Below are 13,475 nucleotides of genomic sequence, written 5' to 3'. Positions count from 1 at the left end.
GGAAGGTCAGGTGCAACTCGTCAGGGCTGGATCCCATGGCACCTTGCTGGCCGTGGGGGGAGCTGTGGGTGCCTCGGGTGGCAGGACTGCCTGCTGGACCATAGGGTCCCTGAGCACGGAGGGCCGGGTACAGGTGGCCTTCTGGGACCGGGTGCTTTCCCCCAGCCGCAGCCCACTGCAGCTCCACCAAGCCTGGGTGTCTATCCCGATGCTAGGCCTGTACCCCAGCAGGCTTGGGAGGGCACCCCAGGGGATCCCTCCGGCGAGTTCTCTAGAGGCCTGAGCCCCCACTGCGTGTGGGGCCTGCCAGGCCGGGGGGCCAAGGAGGGCTCCGCAAAACCCTCCCCGCCCCCTCTACGCCCCTGGCCCTCCGCAGAGCCGCACCTGCAGCACTGCGCACGGTACCCCTGCTTAGCACGCGGCCCCTTGACCTCGGAGGCCTGAGGAGCCGGTCGTGTATTGTTGTTGTGATACCGGCCGCCAGGCGGCGCCCGCGACCCGGCCCGGCGGACCCAGGGCCGCGCCGGGTGGAGGGAGCAGCAGAGTGGGCATCGCAGCTGTCGCGCCTGGGCCCCCCGCCGGGCGCACCTGCCCTCGTGCCGGTGGACAGGTGGCCGCGGCGCCGCCTGGCCGCCGCTTCTGCCCCCCGCTGGTGCCTGTGGGGGCTCTGTGACCCGTCACGCCACCACTATGCACCACGATGGAGGTTCTCGCAGCTCCCGAGGCACGGCTCGGGATTGGGGTCCAGCCGGACCCTCTCAGGCCTGCAGGCCCACCCACCAACAGCCCACATCGCCCCACACCATCAGGGTGGAGCCCCACCCCCCCGCCTGGCAGGCAGGGGAGCCCATGCTGTCTGTCCAGTTCTCCACGCAGGCTGGTCCCCCGCCCCCCCGCCCCGGGTAATTCCCGCTGACCTCCCTGCCCCAGCCCATGTGCTGGCCCCCTGGGGCTCTGTGATGCTCTGGTCTTGGACAGACACCCCCTGGAGCTGGGTAATCCCCATCCCATCCTCTGTCTTCAAGCCCCGCTACAGCTCCTGTGTTCTGGGGCCTAGGGCAGAGGGCTGGAGAAAGTCAAGGAAGGCTGGAAAGGAGGAAGGAGCCAGAAGACCCACAGCACGTTAAGTGTGCCTGGGCTGCGGTCCGGACCCTCAGGGTCAGGAAAGGCTGCTGTGGGAAGGGAAGGCTGGTCCTGACCCTCCCTGGGCCTCCCCCTGGTACTTTTGGCACTCAAGGAGCCCTGTCATCCCCTGTCCTTCTCCAGGCCTGGGCTTCCCCCAGCAGCCCTCCCAGGGCCATCCCAGGCTGACAGGGTCCCCAGGCTGTGGGGTCAGCAGCCATGAGGGCAGCACAGGCGATGGTGTGCCAGGCAAAGGTCACCGTCACCGAGCAAGGCAGGCCTCTGGACGCTGGCTTCGTGCTGCCCACAAGCAGCCGGTGGGGCAGGGTGTGTGGGGTGAAGGCACCTGCCCTGGCAGGCTCATTTGCTCCCCTGGAGCCTGGCGGGTGGCCTAGGGTACAGCTGGGGAGTGGGGGACCTTAACTCCTGGCCTCGGGCCTGGCCAGCCTCACTGTGGCAGTGGCCTCGGCGCAAGGGAAGCCTCCTTGCCATCAGTTCAGCCCCAGGAACAAGGCCCTCTCCCTGCCTCCACCCCTGACGTCCGCTGCCTCCTGCCTCGCCCAAGCGCCCTGGCTCCAGCCCATCCACCTGCCCCTCCATGAAGCCCCCCTCTGCCCTGCCTCTCATGCCCCTGACCAAGGAGGCTTTCTGGGCCTCTCAGCGGCCACCCCCCGACCCTGCACTCAGCCCTGCCTCTCCTGAGCACACCTCACACGGCGTTATGCCATAGAGAGGCCTGGAAGCCTTGGCACTGCTGGGTCCTTGGCTCAGGCCTTGACATTGCTAAGAGCTCAAGGCCTTTCCCAGGGACCTTGAGATTCTGACAGACAATAACTCTTCCCCCAAAGGACACAAGCGCTCGTGGAGGCCACAGCCACCGCACAGGTGTGGTTTCTGTGGAGTGGTGCCTCTTTGTAAGGCGGCTGTCCCGTTTCCCAGGGGCCTGCATGTGCTCAAACTCGGGGGGGGGGGGGGGGGGGGGCTTGGGGATGACCCCTAGTCAGCCCTGTGTTGTCAGATGGAGAGGCTGCGGCAGGGGATCCAGGGGCCCAGCTGTGACCCTCAAAGGGGGCCTGGGCGTTCTCCAGCAAGGGGCCCCAGCCCCTCCCACCTGGCCCCTTCCCAGCACTCCTCCCCAGGGAAGCTTCCCGGCTCTGCCATTCTCCCTGCCCCCTCAGTGGGGTCCCGCAGAGGTTCAGGGACCCCCGCTCTCTCCCCTGATGCCCAAACTCCACTCTTTGACATCAGTTGACAACGAGAGCCAGGCTGGGCCGCCTAGGGCCCCAGGGCCTCTCTGTGCTCCAGTGGGCCCCCGGGACAGCCCGCGGCCTTGCCAAGGCAGCTGTGCACCAGTGTGTTTCTGGGCCACTGTCTGTGAAGCGAGCAGTGGCGACCACGGAGCCCTGGGCGAGGGGGAGCACAGCCAACATGCGGGCAGGAGCCCAGCAGGTCCCGACACCTCCCAGAGGCGGCCTCATCTGAACTCGGTGCCACTCGTGTCCTCCCTTTAGACCAGCGTGTCCCCTAAATCCTAGGCCAGGAGGGCCCCCTCCCCTCCTCTCCACCGTCAGCAAGCAGATGAAGTGAGGTGGGCTCCTTGCCAAGGCCTCTGAAGCCCAGCTCTGGGCTTAGTGGCCCCTGGAGCCCAGGCGGGTCTTGGAGCGGAAGTTCTGCACAGACATCTCACTTCCATTTTGCCTGGGGCTGAACGTGGGTGGAGCTCTCGGGGACTCTAGGGCCATGGCTCCTGCAGCTCCAGTGAGCGCCTTGTGTGGCTGTGCATGTGTGCATGTGTGCACGTGTGCCATGGGTGTGCCTCTGTGTGCACGTGTGCTGCACGCTGTGTGCCTGTGTGTGCATGCACGTGTGTGCTGTGTGTGTGACAAGGTGGGACGGAGACATTGTGCCTCGGACCCCCCTGCAGCCGGCAGGTGGGCGAGGGGCCTGGGGGCAGAGGGGCCAGGGACTGGAACAGCCCCAGCCTGGGGACAGGGCCTGGGCGGGGCTGGAGAGGGAGCTCTGGAGGCGGCCAGAGGTGTCCTGGGAACGTCCCAGGAGGCCTGCTGCGGCACCATGGCAACGTGGCACAGAGCGCTGGCCTACTTACACCCCGCCCCCGCCGCCTGCGGGCCCTCTGTTCCAGGAGAGGGTGCGGGGCTCTCAGGCCTCCTGGGGGGGCTGCACACCCTGGCCTTTGGGGGCTCGTGCCTTAGAAGCCTTGGCCTCCTCCGAGCCTCCCACCCAACCATGGATGTGGGGCCAGGCCCGTGGGGGTCATTTCCTGTCCCTTGAGAGTGACGGGGGCAGAAATGCCCAGCATAGTAGGTGCTCAGCCACACAAGTCCCCCCCCCCCCCCCCCCCCCCCCCCCCCCCCCCCCCCCCGTCTCCTGGTGAGCTGCGGACTCAGTGGTTGCTAAAGACCTTTGGAGCCCCCCCCACCCCGCCCCGAAACCTCAGGGCTCTCTGCGCTGCTGTGCTGACAGCCAGCCGTGAGGTTCTCTGTACCCCAAAGGCCTCAGGCCTGGGCCTCCCCAAGTCAGGACAGCATCTCAGTGGGAGGGGGCAGCCCGGAGCACTGGGGACAGAGCCCCAAGCCGCCCATATGCCCCCTCATGGGACAGGACCCACAGGAGGGCCGGTGCCCCTCACTCGCTCAGACACCTCAGCCCCTGTTAACAGCGCGCGGCTGTGACACCAGGGCCAGATTCCACTCACAGCAGGTGGGGCAGGTGGGGAGGTTCATCCTTCAAAGGACACCCCCTGGGCCTGACATTAAGCTCACCTGTGCCCGCCTCCTGGCCCACTCTGACCTTCCAGGGCCAGTGCCACGCCCGCTGCCTCCACCTACAGGAAGCCCGTCTGGCCTGGAGCCCAGGTGCACTCAGAACTGTGGGGCTGGGGACAGTCAAGCGTCTCCGATGCCCAGGGAGGCTAAGCAAGTAGCCAGAGGAGACCCGGGTGCGTTGGTGGGGCAGCCTGAGGGACCACCTGGGTGAGCCACGCTGGCTGAGCCTTATCTGTGACGTCCGTCCACATGTCCCTGCTGCCATTGGCTGCCCTGGGCTACCCAGACCCAACGGGGTCTCCCGCAGGAGTCCTCTCTGGGGCAGCGCCCTGAGGGCTAAGGGCCAATAAGGCTGTGAGGACACTTTGTGGAGTGGCAGGGGCCCTGGGGACAGGAAGCCCTTGGCCCCACAGCGGGGGGGAGGGTGGGATGTCATAAGACACCACTCATCTAAAAGCGAACGTTTTCCTGACCTCACCTGATGAGCTGGCCAGGCTGAGGGGCACCTGCCGGACCTCGGACACCCGCAGACGTGCACGCTCAGCCCCAGCCTCCCCTGGGGACCAGAGCCCCCGCCCGGCAGACCTGCATCCAGTCCTTCCTCCAGCAGGTGGTCTGTGTCCGCAAGGCCAGCGCTCATGACCACGTGAGGAATGAATGAATGAGCCTTGGAGGGGGCAGCCCCGTGTACCCGTAGGGGGGGGAGGGAGGGTCGGCTGTGCGTTTGCGCACGAGAACGAGAACGGTGCGCCTCCCCCACCGCCCTGGGCGCCAGCTGCAGCCGCCGTCCCCTCCTCCACCTCAGGCCCCCTAATTTATGCCATGAGGGGGGCCATCCGCTCACTTGTTCCCCGCCTGGCAGCGGCTTTGTCCCCAGGCGGATTCCCAACAGCCGCCTTTGGGAAGAAAGGGCCCTTCTCTGGCCGGCAGTGAGGTCACCAGGAGGGGCCGGACGCGCACAAAGGCCATGCCCACCCCCCACCCCCCCACCCCCCACCGGCAGCTGCCTCTTTGTCCCCAGCTCTCAGCCTAGAAGAGCCCCCCAGCTCAGCACAGTCCGGGCCTGGGCCTCCTCCTTGGAAAGTAGACGGAGTGGGGGAGGGGACGGGAGCGGGCCCCTTCCCTGGCTTCGCTCCTGAAGAGTGACAGCAGCAGTTGAGGTGCAGCACCCCCCCTCCCAAATGCCATGCTGGGCCCAGGGCAGCTGGAGGGGTCTCGGCTTAGTTGGGGGGGGGGGTCCGTGTCTAGCTGTCCCCCAGGCAGGCAGGCGAGCTCCCTTCAGGAGTAGGGGTTGCAGGAAGGTGAGAGGGAGCCTGAGGTGTTAGGAGGCAGCCTCGAGGGGGCAGGCAGCTGGTCCCCTGGCCTGGGGGTGCGTGGTCACGGGGAGAGGCTCAGGGCTCCTTGCACTCAGCCGCCAAACCCAGCTTCTCTCCGGATCGCGTGACGCCTGGCCTGTGCGTGTGTACATCTGCTGTGTGTACACACACGGGAGTGGGGTGGGGGGAGAGGGCCCGGCGGCCGAGGGTCTCTCCAGGCTGAGAGAGGAGGCGGGGGCGCCCTGGGGGGAGGGGGCCCACGGCGCAGAAGGCACTGGATGGGGGAGTTGCGTGGGCAAAGGCCTGGTGGCCCGACCCAGGAGCTCAGTGAGGGCCGTGGGGCGGGGGCCAGCCACGTGGACCTGCGTCCCCAGCCTGCTGAGTCCGTCCCCTCCCCACCCCCCAGGGCCAGCTGGTGGCTCTTGGGCCCAGAGCTCCTTAGCAGTCTCTCCGCGGAGGGAGGAAGTGGAGCCTGAAGGGCAACACAAAAGCCCTCGTCTTGTCCCAGACAAACAGAGGCCAGGCTGGACGCTGGGGACGGCCGCTGGGGGCCCGCGGCCCTGCCAGAAGCCCTGGCCAGGCTGGGCTGAAGGCGGGGGTGCCGAGCCCGAGGGCTGGGGAACAGAGCAGACGGCAGAGGACTGGGGTCCCACCAAAAGCTCGAAGACCTGCCCAGGACCCCTGAAATTCCTGCACCAAGATCGTGGGGGACCAGCCAGGAAGCAGGACCGGAGGAGGCAGAGGCCGGGAGGGGGTGGCAGGGAGGGCGTTGCAGGAACCAAGCCAGTTGGCCTGGGTCCCGGAGGGCGCCTGGGGCGGGCACAGGGCAGGCACTCTACCCCGAGGGCCCAGGCAGCCAGTGCACCTTCACGTCCTGGGGGGGGCACAGAGCTGGGGGATGGGGGGGCCTGGGCCTCCAGTCCCCACCTCTCCCTCAGCGACGGCCCCGGCCCCGTTGCCTAGTGCCGGGAATGCCCATTGTGCCTGTAGCTTAGCAACAGGCCCCGGTCACCCCTGCCGCCCCCGCCCCACGGCCCGCAGCCCGCATTCCTTGGCGGCCCGAGTCTCCGAGTCCGCAGGCCTCTTCTGTGTATCTAGCAGCTCAGAGCCCTGGCCCATGCACCTAGCATCCTGGGAGCCTAAGGCTGCTGGTGCGGGCAGCTGGGGTGCCACCGACCGCCATGTGCCAGCTACCTGCTCTGAGGGTGCCTCTGAAACCACGTTCACTCCTCACCTCAGTCGCTGGTTCAGTCCCATTTAGAGCCTCTTTCTCGAAAATGCTATGATGGTGTCCAAGAGCGGCTGCCTAGGGCCGGGCAGGGCAGACGGCGGGAAAGGGGATGGGGTCACACAGGACTCCTGGATCGGGACAGTTACATGGGCGCCATCCATCACATGTCAATTACGCTGCAATGAAATGGGTTTCTGGGCTATTTTCTGGGGGAGAAGGTCAGTGGGGCGGGGGCAGGGCTGAGGGAGGGTGTGGAAGGAGGAAACAGGGTGGTCTTCTGGAGTTGGGAGCTGTGGGACACAGCCTTCTCCAGGGCAGGAAGCAAGGGCCCTCCCTCCCTCTGTGCTGGGGCCACTCGCAAGGCCCACCCTCCACCACAGCAAACTCGCTCCTGGGTCTGTGGCCTTGGATCCATGCGAGGAGCAGAGAGTGGATGGCTCACTGTGGCCCTGCCAGGGACGGGCCACCTGCCTCTCCCACCTGCCCCGCAGCGTGTGACCCACTGCCCCCTGCGCCAATGCCGGAAAACCCTAGAGAAACACCAGGGCCCTGTCTTCAGAGGAGGCTGAGGGAAGTAAGTCTGGGGCACCTGCAACGACAGGAACTTCTTCCTGCTGCCTGGAGAGTCTAGAGCAAAGAAATGGTTGAAACGGCCTGGGGCACTTTTTTCCTTTTAAAAAATGTATTATGGAAAATGTCAAGGGCACCTGGGTGGCTCAGTCGGTTGAGCATCTGACTCTTGATTTTGGCTCAGGTCACGATCCCAGGGTTGGTGAGATCAAGCTCTGCATCGGGCTCTGGGCTGAAAGCATGGAGCCTGCTCGGGATTCTCTCTCTCTCTCTCTCTCTCTCTCTCAATAAACAAACAAACAAATAAATAAACTTAAAAAAAAAAAAAGAGGGGCACCTGGGTGGCTCAGTCTGTTAAGCATCCAACTTCAGCTCAGGTCATGATCTCACGGTCTGTGGGTTCGAGCCCCGTGTCGGGCTCTGTGCTGACAGCTGGGAGCCTGGAGCCTGCTTTGGGTTCTGTGTCTCCTTCTCTCTCTGTTCCTCCCCTGCTCACGCTCTGTCTCTCTCTCAAAAATAAATATAAGAAAATGCAAAGCCTTGGGGCGCCTGGGTGGCGCAGTCGGTTAAGCGTCCGACTTCAGCCAGGTCACGATCTCGCGGTCCGTGAGTTCGAGCCCCGCGTCGGGCTCTGGGCTGATGGCTCAGAGCCTGGAGCCTGTTTCCAATTCTGTGTCTCCCTCTCTCTGCCCCTCCCCCGTTCATGCTCTATCTCTCTCTGTCCCCCAAAAAATAAATAAACGTTGAAAAAAAAATTAAAAAAAAAATTAAAAAATAAAAATAAAAAAAAAAAAGAAAATGCAAAGCCTTCCACGTCCAAGGAGTATGGGGCTTCCTCTCTCCCAGCCTCCACTCCGTTGGCCCAGGGCCACCTCCCGGTACCATTAGCACACCTACAAAAGGTGTCATTCCTTAAACCCACGAAATAAGCGCTCAGGCTTCAGTTTCCCAAATGTCTCATTTTGTAAAATAAAACCTCTGGTTCGTTCACGTCAGGACTCGAAGGGGTCCGCGTGCGCTGCCTCTCCCAGCTCGCCGGCGAGATGAGCCTCCAGAGACACAGCGATCTCAGGAGAAGGGTTTGGGGACGACACACGAGAGTTCCGAGCAGGAGCAGGCCGAGGCAAAACGAAGCTCTGACTGACACCGGCGCGGCCTGGAGGAGTGAATCCATGGTGCTGGAAGCCTCCGCGGACTTGACCTTGCTGCTCAAGTAATCGGGATGCATTTGCGCGTTTTAAGAAACAAAAGAAGGAAGAAAGTTCGAGAGTTGCCGGTGTCTCTGCAGTGATCACTGAGCCCCGTGCCCCCAGCTTCCGAATGCCGCAGGCCTGGGGTGGGGCCAGGGAAGAGCATTTCCCCGGAGCCCCCAGGCGATGCTGATACGGCTGGTCCAAGGGCCGGCCTCAGCTCCGGGGAGATTTCCTGGACACACCCTCGGCCCGAACTCAGGAATGTTTTGCCACGGGAACTGCCTTGTGGGTTTGGAAAGACGGCCTGGCCAGCAGAGAGGACCGAGGCCTGGCCGTGGAAGGTCACTTCTGCCTTCTGGGGGAGGGCAGCTTGGCAGAACTCACTCTGGGCGGACACATCCTGATTTTGCTACAGAGACAGGAAGTCAGGAGGGGGTGCCGACCTTTGGGTCCTGGCAAAGTAAAGGCCACTCAAGCATCTCCCTAAACGTCTGGAGTTCAGACAACCCCGTCCACCTCCTGTCCCAGGACACAGTGATTTCTGTCTCTCACTGGGGTGCCAGACCTAGGGTCCACGCTTGGCTGTGGGGACAGCCTGGAGCCTGGAGCTGGGAGGGACTTGAGGGCTGAGACTCAGAGGGTCCCCCTGTGCCAAGTGCTTGGTGACTGGCGCACGCACGGAGCATTTGTGGGCACGTGGGGAGGACTTGAGGACATTAGGGGCAAAAGGGCTGTGTACTATTTTGGGCTCAAGTTGGGGGGTAAGGGGCTGCTGCAGAGAGGCCTGAGGGCTTGGAGAGACACGAGCCCCAGGATCCCCCCACTGCTGCCTCTATCCTCCACGGAAGGAAAGAGGGCCCCAGAGAGAGAAAGAGGGAGACTCGGGAGGTAAAGGGCAAGGGCGGCCAGAGCGCAGGCAGGAGGGCATGGCTGGTGGCTGGCGGCTGAGAGGTGGGGACGGTGCAGGTCGGGGGAGGGGTGGAGGTGGCCCGTCTGGCGGGGGGGCGGGGGGGTGGGAGAGTGGAGGGATGTAGGGCCAACTCGTTACCGGACCCTCCTCCCCTCCTGGCCCCTCTGCTTCTTCTAAAAATGTGCCCACACCCGGCCGACCCCCTTTGAAGGGACAGATGTCAGGGAGAAAGCTGATTACTGTCAAAGGCTGGAGGCTGCGACCGGAGCTCTCGGTGAGCATGACCCAATTCTGAGCTATTCTCAGCCTGGTGGGAGCCGAGCTATTCCCTCCCGCCGACGCCGACGCCGCTCCCGCTCCCGAGGCAGCCTGACTTTGAAATGCCCTCCTCCCTCCGAGGGGCAGGGGCGAGGCGGGGAGGGCAGGCGAGGCCGGCAGAGACCCGCGGTCCCACGCCCTGCCCTGCCCCCCACCCCGCCCCTGCCACGCAGTCCCGCCACCCGAACCGCAGGGCCCCCCTGTCGGCCCGACCCGAGGGCAGGCCGTGTGATGCAGGGCTCGGAAAGGGCCCGCCCGCCCCCCTCCCTGCACGCAGGCCAGGCCGCAGCCCCAGAGGGAGCAGAGAAGCGAGAAGCGGGGGGCCGGGCTGAGTTGACATCAGCTGGCCCCGCACGTGAACAGGCCTGGCTGAGGTCGGCCAAGAGCAGCCACACCGCAGATCTGAGGGCGAAAGGGACTGCTGCTGGCAGCCTCTGCGGCCACGGGGGGATAGGTATTTGTTATGTAGCACGCCTGCGTGACAGCTGATTGACCATGCACGTACCTCAAAGGCCGTGAGGTCACCCAAAGTGCTCCTTCCCCCCACCCCCACCCCGCTGGCCTGACGTTCCTGCGGTTCTCAGTTTTATTACACAACCGTGAGCACAGCGGGCGGATGAGCTGGGTTTTCCAGAGAAGTCTCAGTGTCAAATCTTCTCTCCCATTATCCTGAGAGACTAGCCAAGTGCCCCTGAAGCAAAAAGCTATTCGAGGACCTCAAACACCAAAGAACATTCTCAGACCCAGAGTGGCCCCAAGATTCTGGCATTGGAATCTGAGACGGAGACTGACGGCTTCCTGGAGGCGGTGGCAGCAGTGGCTCTCACCAGCGATGACAATCACAGATGTTCTGGGTGCCCGGAGGGCTCAGCCAGAAGAGCGTGCGACTCTCGATCTTGGGGTCAGGAGTTTGAGCCCCACAACGGGCGTAGAGATTATTTCACAAACACCCCTCTAACTTACAACAATCCAAAACGTCGTACGAGCACCAACTGGGCAAACGCCAACTGGATATTTCAATCCCATGGCAGCTCCTCCCCACTCCCACCCCCAGGCAGGCACTGTGTGTGTCCTCCTCTCTGCCAGGAGGGAAGGGACTGTCACCACGGCGCCCAGAGGGAGGATGGGAAGCAGGTGGGCCCAGAGCCCGAGCCCCCCAGTGCAGGGCCCAGTGGAGTCTGGCCTCCCTAAGAATCAAGTCCAAATATCCTTGTCCGTCGGCGACTGCAGGGGGCCACCTCCTGGCAAGGCCTTCCTGATGGTCCCAACCCTCCGTCCCCCCTACACACCACGGGTTGAACCCCCTTCCCTTGCTTTGCTGCCACTTTGTGGCTCTCACCTGCACCGTTGGTGCCTGGTTCCCGGGAGCCCCGCAGGGGCAGGCAGGGCTGCCCGAACGTCTGGTTCCCGGCGCCGGGAGGGCGTGACCCGTAGCAGGGGCTTGGTCTATACTTGCCGGACTGGCGGACACACCCGCGAGGCTGGCCAAGAGGGCAGAGTTCTGAGGACTGGGCAACATTAGCCTCCACCTGCACATCCCTCCTGGGGCATCAGGGGCCAAGACCCCCAGCAGGGAGGCCCCGGGGGACCCTCCCACCTGAGGCCCCACCAGGAGGCAGGGACACCCCCAGCCTGGCCTGTGAGCCCAACAGCCTCTGGGTCGAGTGGGACACTGTGTCTGGGCAGCCAGCCTGTGCGCACAGCAGCCTTGCAAACGGGGCAGGCGGCTACCAGTCTCAGAGGTGGGGACACTGCCCTCTACAACTCATCAAGCTGCCCTCTCCCAGGCCTGCCCGTGGGATTCCTGTCTGAGGCCTGTACACTCCCACCTGGAAGGACCCTTGCTCACCCTCCTCCAGTTTCCACCAGCCCTTCCACACCTCGCACAGCGGTCCCCTGTTCTGAGGAGCCTTCCAGGATTCCAGTGGAAATTGCTCTCCCCTTTGGCCTCTGTGGTGACAATCCAAGGGACCACACAGGGCAGGAGAGCGTCTAGGAGTCCCTGGTCAGCATGCAGAAGCTTGGCGGCCTGGGCCCCAGAGAGTCTCGTTTCCTCTGGGCCTCAGCTTCTCCGCCTAGGCAGTGAGCTAGAGCCGGGTAGAAAGAGCATCATCTCTCCGGCCTGGGGTCCCACACAGCCCGCCTGCCTGCCTTCGGCAACAGGTTGGAGAAGAGGGGGGCCTGTGTCCCTAGAAGACAGACCAGGTAACGGAGGCAGACAAGGCTGGGGTGGGGGGGGGAGGTGGCATGAGGGGGGCAGGTGTGGGGCAGTCCACCTGCTGTCCTATGCTCATGGAGCAAACAACCCTTCCTCATCACTTTGCTAGACAGGGTGTGGCCCCCAGCAGCCTGGCATCCATTATGCCACCTGCCGCCCATCCAAAATCCCACCCTGGGCCCCCAACCCACCCCAGCCCAGGGGCTTCTGGTGGAGGGGGTGAGCCCCTCAGAGGCAGGCGAGGGTGAAGCATCGCGAGGGCAGGGGCAAAACACACCAGGGCTGAAGAGGGCAAGGCCCAGGGGGCTTCCTGGGGGAAGGGTGCGATCTTGGGACTGTGACCCTCGGAGCAAGTGAGCCAGGGTCTCTAGGTGTTGGAGGGCTTGGATGCCCGAGGGGGGCAGCAGGGGAGGCAGTCAGACGTGTGACATCTTCGCATCTTGGGTGGCGGCAGGGCGGGTATAGGAGTTTCCAGGAAAAACTGAGGGTCAGAGTGAGTGTCTGGGGCTGGGCAGGGGACGTCCCCGTGAATCCTTGCCCTGTGACCAGCCCCGTGCTGCTGACTCGCAGAGGTGGCTGTCACCAACCTGCTGACCGGCCACTCATCACGGGCCCTGGCCCTGCCTCTGGACACTGGGCTCCCTTTCTGCAGAACTGGGGCACCACTTGGCTTTGGCTCCTTTGCCAGGAGACACGGGAGCAGAGAATGGCTCCCCAGGACGCTCCTGCCTGAGGCCGGGGCTGGGTGGCACTGAGACACATTTTGAGACACATTTTGAGACACACTTTAAGGGTGCAGAGGAGTTCACCGGGGGCTCAGGGCCACACGGGGCTCCAGACTGAGGCTGAACTGGGCCCAGAGGGCTGCCTGGGGCAAGGCTGACGCCTGGAGGCCCGGTGGGGTCACGGGGGCTCACACGGGGCTTGGCGGCACAGATGAGGGGCCAGAGGGCCACCCAGACTTGAGAGCTGCCCTGTGCCTGGTGTGCCCGTGGGGAGGGGTGCAGGTCTCCTGACCCCAGTCCATCCCCAGGCCCCGTGACAAACCAGGGCCGTGGTCTAGCTTGCCATCCTCAGCCCCATCTGGGAAGTGGAGCTCGCCGAGGCGGGCCATGCCCTGTGCCAGACCTCCTGCAGGCCTCTCTCTCAAAGGCCAGGGGAAGGCACAGGTCCTCCTCTGTCCCCGAAGCTAAGCATCCGCTCGGAGGTCGGGCCAGGTCCCGGGAGGCAGGAGAAGGCTGGGACAGTGGTCCCAGGGCCCCAGGGAAATCTGGTGGGGCTCAGGTCCTGCCAGGAGGTTGGGAGGAAGAGGGAGCCCCGCCCTGTGACGCTTCCCCTAGGAGACCAGCCCCCCAGTAGGCCCCCCTCTTTGGCATCTTCCCACGGACTCAGGCCTGGAGGGTCTTTCTTGAGCTCTAGACCCTTCAGAAAGCCTAAGAGACAGACTGTGCTGTGAATGGAGGGTCCAGTGCTCTGGGACGGAAGGATGGAAGGAAGGACGGACGGACGGACGGACGGGGACACACACACACACACACACACACACACACACACAGGCAGACCCTCTCCCCCCTCCCCCACTAGGACAAGTGGCCCTTTCTGCAGCTGAGTGGGGGTGGCCACACACTCGCCCCTTTGTCCATCATGTCCCAGGCTGTTGTCCTGGAGTCCAGAGCCCCTGTCCAGACGCCCCGCTCTGGGGCAGGGAGAGGAAGGAGCAGACCCAGGGCTGTGTGTGGGGAGGCCCAGCCCGGAGGCTGGTGTCGGGAATGAGGGTCTGACTCGAGCGGCACCAAACAGACCAGGTGCAC

The sequence above is a fragment of the Lynx canadensis genome, chromosome B3 (genome assembly GCF_007474595.2).
Source record: "Lynx canadensis isolate LIC74 chromosome B3, mLynCan4.pri.v2, whole genome shotgun sequence".
NCBI classification, from domain to species: Eukaryota; Metazoa; Chordata; class Mammalia; order Carnivora; family Felidae; genus Lynx; species Lynx canadensis.
Note: the sequence above shows the minus strand (reverse complement) of the source record.